Genomic DNA, 8859 nt, shown 5'->3' with positions numbered 1-8859 from the left:
AGCGCAGCTCCATCAGGTAGATACGTAACTCAACCCCAGCCACTATAGTACGGTATTTTACCAGATATTTAGTGCGCCTTATAATGCGGTGCACCTTATATATGGAAAAAGTTTTAAAATACATCATTCATTGAAGGTGCGCCTTATAATGCAGTGCGCCTTATAGTGTGGGGAATACTGTACCGTATTTTCGCGACCATAAGGCGCACATAAATTTATTTATTTATTTTTTTTAAATGTGCCGGGCGCCTTATGAAACGGTGTTACCTGAATTACGGTAATGTAAGGCCGCCCACCATGAGAACAGTAAAAAGAGAAGGGGTCGGGTGAAGCCCCCGTGAGTTGCGGTTTGAATGAGACCATCCACTGAGCTGTTTAATGCGGAAACAGAAGATGAAGACTTTTAAGGATTTGCTTGATGTGTAAAGTGAAATAAAATACAATAAAACTAAGTTTTGCTTCGCTCTATTTTTAAATAAGCACACTTGTGTGTGTGTTCTGCAGAGCGTGTGTGTTTTGCATGTCGGGAAAGAGGATGCACCTGCCGTGGGGTTGCGGGCCCAGCGCGCCGCATCCCCGGGGCAGATCCGGCTGAAATGCCGCTGGTCTTTCCCCGGGAGACCCTGCTACCAGTCCAGGCGCATTCCTTCGGTCCCGGCCGGTCGGAACCGGTCACATTCCCCGGTTGAAGCTGTGGTGATGCGCGCTGCTCCTCCCGACTTCCTGGTTCCCAAAGCGGGTCCGATCGAATTCTCCTGGTTCCCGGCCGCTTTGGGAGCAGGGATTTCTGGACTCCGTCCCAGGTCGGATCAGCTTCACCCTCCTGAGATTCTGTTCATCTTAAGCCTGAATGAAGGCCACTGTTCTCACCCAGTGAGATTATTGACACTACTGTCCAATAAACAGACAATTGCATTCCTTGGGGGTGAAAATATGAGTCTAGAGCCCTATATAATCTTTCTATGTGACTTAATTCTAGAGATATGGAGTTTTTTGGGCAAGAAAATGACCTTAAAATTTTAATTTGACCTTCAACATGACCTTGAAATAGGAAATTTATCTCAGAATTGAATTCCTAGCACCAAAAAAGCAGAGAAAGTGACAATATACAACAATCTAGGACTAAGAGAAGCTGAGATATGACTTTTGGTCTTTTCAGTGGGAGCCATTTTGAATTTTCTGCAAATCGGCAACTAGGGGGCGTCACTATTTGTTTGCGGTGGTTTTTGAAAACCTTATGTCCATAACTAACACCATGCCAAATATCAAAAACCTGTCACCAAGTGCACAATCTTTATGATTTTTGACATATTCCCTCCCAGCTAATACCTGCTATATCCTTTTAGGGTCACGGGGTCTGCTGGAGCCGATCCCAGCTCATTTTCAGACGAGAGGCCGGGGTTCACCTGGACAGGTCACCAGTCCATCGCAGGCACTGGCAAATTAATTCACTTAATTTTAGTCTATATCTGCTCAAACCAAGTATTTATTTCTTACATTGAGGCCCCGTTTCCACATAGCCGGGTATTTACAAAAACGGATATTTCCCCCTCTACGTTTTGAAAAATTCCATCGTTTACACGAGATCGTTTTCAAAATCTCTTCATTTACACGAATCCGCATAAAAACGCTGTTAACGTCATGCCAGCCAATCAGAATCCTGGAAAAAACATCAACAAATGACACGTGTAACTTCCAGTCAAGGCTGATTTATGGTTCCGCGTTACACCAACGCAGAGCCTACGGCGTAGGGTACGCGGCGACGCACACCGTACGGCGCGCATCGCCGCGTACCCTACGCCGTAGCTCTGCGTCCATTTAACGCGGGACCATAATTCAGGCTTTACTTCCAAGACGGAACGAGAGTCTTTGGTTTGGAGTGACAGAAAAGTGGAGTTACTTTTAAGTGTGACTTTAGAATATAAAACAGGTAAAATACAAGAAAATATTGACGGTGGCCAAACTAATTGTAAACACAGGTCGCACACATGACGCTGGTGACGTTTCTGTCTCATAATGTGACGTTCTGAAGCCTAAACCTCCGTTTTCCTCTGTTTAGATGCAAACGTGAAAACGGAGTTTTTGAAAATCTCCACTTTGGCCGGAGTTTTCAGAAATGACGGTTCTTGGTGACTTTGAGCTCCGTTTTCATGTAAACGAACGACCAAAACGCATGAAAACACCTCCGTTTTTGCTCTGTGTAAACGGGGCCTAAGACTGTTAGATGTTGCAGTGTAGGGAAGTGCCATTCCTGTTGTATCTAAGCAAAAGCAATGGTCAATGTCCACTGTATTGATGCAAAGCGCTGCAGTTTCACCCTCTATGTAAATGTAAAGGATGTTATCCTGGAGAAGGAGTGACGCACTGTCACCCACACGGGTTGTCTTTTCACAGTTAACTTCTGCATTCCCAGGGACAACGGTTAAGTGTTCCTGGAGGATCAAACAGCTTTAGGGCCTGGAAGTTGTTTCAGTAGTCTTCTCTTGACTCCGTGGTCATCGTCATCAACTGAGCTAGTTAACTTACAAACAAAAATGTCTCCAGACAAATCCACAAAACATTCAGCAGCGAGCTTTTCCAGCTGGTGATGGTATACATTCTTAGTCAAAGTGGAAAAGTAACCATGCTTATATTATTTCCTTGTAAAAGTAGCAAGTCACTTATCATCCAACCATGCTGCTTTTCTCCTCCATTTCCTTCTTTGTCTCCTATTTCTTTCTTCTTACCCCCCACCCCCCAAAAACCTTCTCAGTGTGCTGGGATGGGACATGGATTTACAAATTAAAGGAATTATCTGACATTATAATGATTTCAAATGTTACTTTTTGAAAACATAGTTTAACTAGGTGGATTTTCATTACACATTTCGCAAAAAACTAAATCTGTAACTTTGAAACAGACAACTAGAACAGCAGCCGTGCACCATTGATTAGTGTTTCTGACAAGGGTGAGTGCTGGAAAGACTTGCATAACGGGAAAAACAATCAGTGTGTTTACGTGGAAGTTTAATTCCTCTTTAATTCAGAATTAAAATTAAATCCGATTTAAAATGAGTAAAAATGACCATGTAAACACCTAATTCCGAATGAAAATGGCCGTTCCAAATTAAACTTAATCCCGAAGTAAGTGGCTGGTTTTTTCGGATATTAAATCCGAATAGAATAATTTCGCGACGATTTTCATCCTCATTCTGCTTTAAATTAATTCTGGTCTTTCTTTCTGCTCGTTCCCTCCCCCGTCTGTCTCCATGACCTTATATTCCACTGGGCTGGTTTTCCAAACAAAGTTTCAAGATGCAGCAGCAGTAAACGCTGGTCAAGAGCAGTGAACATTTATTTCATAAATAGAAATCATTAAAAGAACAGATGGAAACAGGAAACATAAACATTGTGAGCTTTTCAAAGTTGTAGGAGCTTGGAGTTTGTTTTTCTTCAGGTAGACGTTGAAGAATTGGATAAAGCCGATCAAACGTGTTTTCCATGTAAACCTCAATTCGGAATTACTATTTCCATGTAAACTGGAAGGAAAATAGTTTAATTCTGATTTATTTAATTCGGAATAATTAATTCCTAATTAAAAACATCATGTAACCGTGGCCATTATGGCAGTGACTGGCTGGGAGTAAAGTGCTTAAGTAGCAGCCCAGGGCTGATTGCCCCGGTGGCTACAGGGGTGGGCTTGGGTCTGGAGGACGCAGGTTTGAGTCCCGGAATGGCGACCACCACCACCCCCCACCCCTGCGTACGCCAGCCTTGGTGTGTGCGTGAAAGACCGCAACTTTCTACGTTCAAATCAATTTAACATTAAATTATGGCATCATGTTTCAAAATGTTTCAAAATATGCCTATTTGTGGAAAAAATATGTAGTATTTGAGTTACATAAAAGCTTGTTATTTGTTTTCTTCCTAATTGTCCTTGTGGTCAAGAACCCCCAACACAAAAATGGTTTGGCTGCTGATCAAAATTTGATGTTATCATTTAATTCAACCATTAGAATGATCAAAATGTCCGGTCAGCACAAGTCTGGTGCTCAGAAAAGAAGAGAAAAGAGAAGAAGAAAATAGAGGCCTCAGAGATTCTCTGCACAAATATTTAAAAAAAGGTGGTGACGGTGAAGCTGGAATTAATAAAGTCAGCGTAGAGCAAGGTAAGAAACAGCGCAGCCAACCAGAGGCGGATCTAGGGGGCGGCTACTTGGGCCCAAGCCCCGAATGTTTTTCCAAAAGCCCCGGATCTGAAAAAACAAAACAAAAACAACAAAAAAAATCGTCTGGTCTACAAACCCAATTCCAAAAAAGTTGGGACACTGTACAAATTGTGAATAAAAATAGAATGCAATTATGTGGAAGTTTCAAATTTCAATATTGTATTCAGAATACAACATAGATGACATATCAAATGTTCAAACTGAGGAAATGTATAATTTTAAGGTTAAAATATGTTGTTTTTCAATTTCATGGCATCAACACATCTCAAAAAAGTTGGGACAGGTAGCAATAAGAGGCCGGGAAAGTTAAATGTACATATAGGGAACAGCTGGAGGACCAATTTGCAACTCATTAGGTCAATTGGCAACATGATTGGGTATAAAAAAAGCCTCTCAGAGTGGCAGTGTCTCTCAGAAGTCAAGATGGGCAGAGGATCACCAATTCCCCAAATGCTACGGCAAAAAATAGTGGAGCAATATCAGAAAGGATTTTCTCAAAGAAAAATTGCAAAGAGTTTGAAGTTACCATCATCTACAGTGCATAATATTATCCAAAGATTCAGAGAATCTGGAACAATCTCTGTGCGTAAGGGTCAAGGCCGCAAAACAATATTGGATGCCCGTGATCTTCGGGCCCTTAAACGGCACTGCATCACATACAGGTATGCTACTGTAGTGGAAATCACAAAATGGGCGCAGGAATACTTCCAGAAAGCATTGTCGGTGAACACAATCCACCGTGCCATTCGCCGTTGCCGACTAAAGCTCTATAGGTCAAAAAAGAAGCCATTTCTAAACAAGATCCAGAAGCGCAGGCGTTTTCTCTGGGCCAAGGCTAATTTAAAATGGACTGTGGCAAAGTGGAAAACTGTTCTGTGGTCAGACGAATCAAGATTTGAAGTTCTTTTTGGAAAACTGGGACGCCATGTCATCCGGACTAAAGAGGACAAGAACAACCCAAGTTGTTATCAGCGCTCAGTTCAGAAGCATCTCTGATGGTATGGGGTTGCATGAGTGCGTGTGGCATGGGCAGCTTAGACATCTGGAAAGACACCATCAATGCAGCAGGTATATCAAAGTTCTAGCACAACATATGCTCCCATCCAGACGTCGTCTCTTTCAGGGAAGACCTTGCATTTTCCAACAGGACAATGCCAGACCCCATACTGCATCAATTACAACATCATGGCTGCGTAGAAGAAGGATCCGGGTACTGAAATGGCCAGCCTGCAGTCCAGATCTTTCACCCATAGAAAACATTTGGCGCATCATAAAGAGGAAGATGCAACAAAGGCGACCTAAGACAGTTGAGCAACTAGAAGCCTGTATTAGACAAGAATGGGACAACAGTCCTGTTTCTAAACTTGAGCAACTTGTCTCCTCAGTCCCCAGGCGTTTGCAGACTGTTATAAAAAGAAGAGGGGATGCCACACAGTGGTGAACATGGGCTTGTCCCAACTTTTTTGAGATGCGTGGATGCCATGAAATTAAAAAACAACATATTTTTCCCTTAAAATTATACATTTCCTCAGTTTGAACATTTGATATGTTATCTATGTTGTATTCTGAATAAAATATTGAAATTTGAAACTTCCACATAATTGCATTCTATTTTTATTCACAATTTGTACAGTGTCCCAACTTTTTTGGAATTGGGTTTGTAAATGTTCAATTCAAGCGCAGGTCCGTCTCGCGCGCCGCCGAGCTCGGTGGGGAAGCGGTCGCTCTGGGCGCATGCGCAGACCGAGTCGGTGTTCTGTCGATTTCTGCTGCTTCGTCGAAAAATGCTACCGCCGCATAAACCGATAGCGTCTATTAGGGCTGTTCGATTAATCGATTTTAAATCGTAATCGCGATTATGTAATTAGAACGATGTTAAAATGTGAAAATCGTAAAATCGATTTATTTTTTTTTTACCTTGTCTGCACACATATTAATGATTGATACCATAGTAATGATTGATGGAAATACCTCTCAATACCTGCGACAAGTGCCCCATGGGAGAGGCTCTTTAGTGTAGGAGGGGGCGTGGTAACCATGGTGATATACTAACATGCCACCGCTAGACCGGCTCGTGTTCCAGCAAAAAACTTGCAAATGTGAATATCAAATGTAATGAGTGACATTACACACCTCTACCTCCTTCATGGGTTGATTATTATTTAGCATGCAAAGACCCAGTTTAGTTTAATTATAAAATGTCTTGTTTTATTTAATTGGAAATATAACTTACTGTATGTTTGCAAGTGCTGATTTGCTGATTTTTTTTTTCAGAGATAAAACTTTATATTTTATTATATTTTTTAAAACTTTTTTTCAACTTATTTTACAGAGTTTTGCACTTTATTCATTCATTTTTGGTTTAATAAGAGCAAAGTTTGCACTTAAAGCCCAATGGGGCAAATGTTCAATAAAAAAACAGCATATTTGAAATCATTTCTTTGCCTTTTGTCAATTCACAAAATAATCGTAATCGTAATCGAAAATCGGATTTTGAGAGAAAAAAATCGAGATTTTATTTTTGGGCAAAATCGAACAGCCCTAGTGTCTATCTGTCGAGTTTTGCTACCCTACCAAAAAATGCTACCTAATGGTTTTCTACCTTTGTAGAGCTACAATTTTCCTGTGATTTACTCCCTAAACCACTTCCTTTCCCCCCAAGTGGTCCTTGTCTCTTGCCAGGGCGTCATTGTAAATAAGAATGTTCTACATTATTGTCAATGCCTGTCACTTGTCTTTTGCAGAGAGAGAGGAGAGGAGAGGAACAGGATAGGGAGAGAAGAGAAGAAGAACAGGAGAGGGAGAGAAGAGGAGAGGAAGAGCAGAGAGGAAGAGGAGAGGAAGAGCAGAGAGGAAGAGGAGAAGGAGAGATCCGGGCGCAGGGGGGCCCATCTTAGATTATTTTGTCCCGGGCCCCGGCAGGACTGTCAGCTGGCCTGTGTGGAGATGACGGTGGACTTCAGGAAAAACCCACCGCCACTCCCACCCCTCTCCATCCTCAACAGCACCGTCTCCACCACAGATTCCTTCAGGTTCCTGGGGTCCACCATCTCCCGGGACCTGAAGTGGAACCACCCACATCAACTCTGTCAGGAAGAAGCTCAGCAAAGGTTGTACTTCCTGCGGCAGCTCAGGAAGTTTATCCTGCCACAGCGGCTGCTGATCACCTTCTACTCTCCATCATCCAGTCTGTTCTCTGCACTTCCATCACTGTCTGGTTTGGATCAGCCACCAAACTGGACAGGCACAGACTGCAACGGACTATCAGGTCTGCAGAGAGGATAGTTGGGACTAGGAATGGGTGATATATTACCGTTCACGATAAACCGTCAAAAAAATTCCCTACAGTAAGAATTTGTATCTCACGGTAAAAACGACAAATTCCCGTTGATGACGTTTTTATGTAAAGCTGATTTATGGCTCTGTGTTAAATCCACGCACAACGTACGTGAAGGAAGGAAGGAAGGAAGGAAGGAAGGAAGGAAGGAAGGAAGGAAGGAAGGAAATGAGCCAGAAAGAAAGAAAGAAAGAAAAAAGGATAAATTCCCATTGATGAGGTTTTTGTGTAACAAACATGGCGGATCTGAGAGCGACATAGATTTATAGTTAAAAAGATGGAATTGAATTGGTATTTTTTTTATCGTTATTTTTATCGTTATCGGGATAAATTCCAGAAATTATCGTGATACATTTTTTAGTCCAAACTGCCCATCCCTAGTTGGGACTAACCTCCCATCTATCCAGGACCTGTTCCGGTCCAGGACCAGGAAACGGGCAGGTAGCATCTCTGCAGACCCCTCACACCCAGAACCAGGACCAGGACCAGGACCAGACCCCTCACACCCAGGACCAGAACCAGGACCAGAACCAGGACCAGAACCAGACCCCTCACACCCAGGACCAGGACCAGAACCAGGACCAGGACCAGACCCCTCACACCCAGGACCAGGACCAGAACCAGGACCAGAACCAGGACCAGGACCAGGACCAGAACCAGGACCAGAACCAGGACCAGAACCAGACCCCTCACACCCAGGACCAGGACCAGGACCAGGACCAGGACCAGGACCAGAACCAGGACCAGAACCAGGACCAGAACCAGACCCCTCACACCCAGGACCAGGACCAGGACCAGGACCAGGACCAGGACCAGGACCAGAACCAGGACCAGACCCCTCACACCCAGGACAGCCTGTTCCAACTCCTCCCCTCTGGACGGCGCTACAGAGCTCTGTACGCTAAAACCTTCAAACAAGTTGCCTCAAGATGAAATAGATAAATTAAACATGTAGTTTGCTGACTAGCCTTTCGTAAAGCTGCTGCTTTTGTGTGAACATCACATAACGTCGTAATGTAGTAGTAGTAGTAAGTGACAATTGTTATCAATCAGGTAAGAGTAGGTGTGAGCAGCATGCAAACAATCTTGAATTCTTTATACAAAAATTGTTTTATTTTATTAACATTGACAAAAACAGTTTTTTTAAAAATGAGAAAAGAAATATACCCAGCAATTGAACGAAAAAGAAAAACAATTCATTTGCAAAACTTTGAAAACTCTGAAGTTAACGTTATCCTTTCCGTAAATAGTCCAGGGGCCAGAGCCCAAAATTTCACTCAAGGTGACCAAACCTGCTTATGATTTTTGAAAAGAT

Source organism: Cololabis saira, chromosome 5 (genome assembly GCF_033807715.1).
Source record: "Cololabis saira isolate AMF1-May2022 chromosome 5, fColSai1.1, whole genome shotgun sequence".
Classification (NCBI taxonomy): Eukaryota; Metazoa; Chordata; class Actinopteri; order Beloniformes; family Belonidae; genus Cololabis; species Cololabis saira.
The sequence above is the reverse complement of the archived record's forward strand: the minus strand, read 5'-3'. Positions refer to the sequence as shown.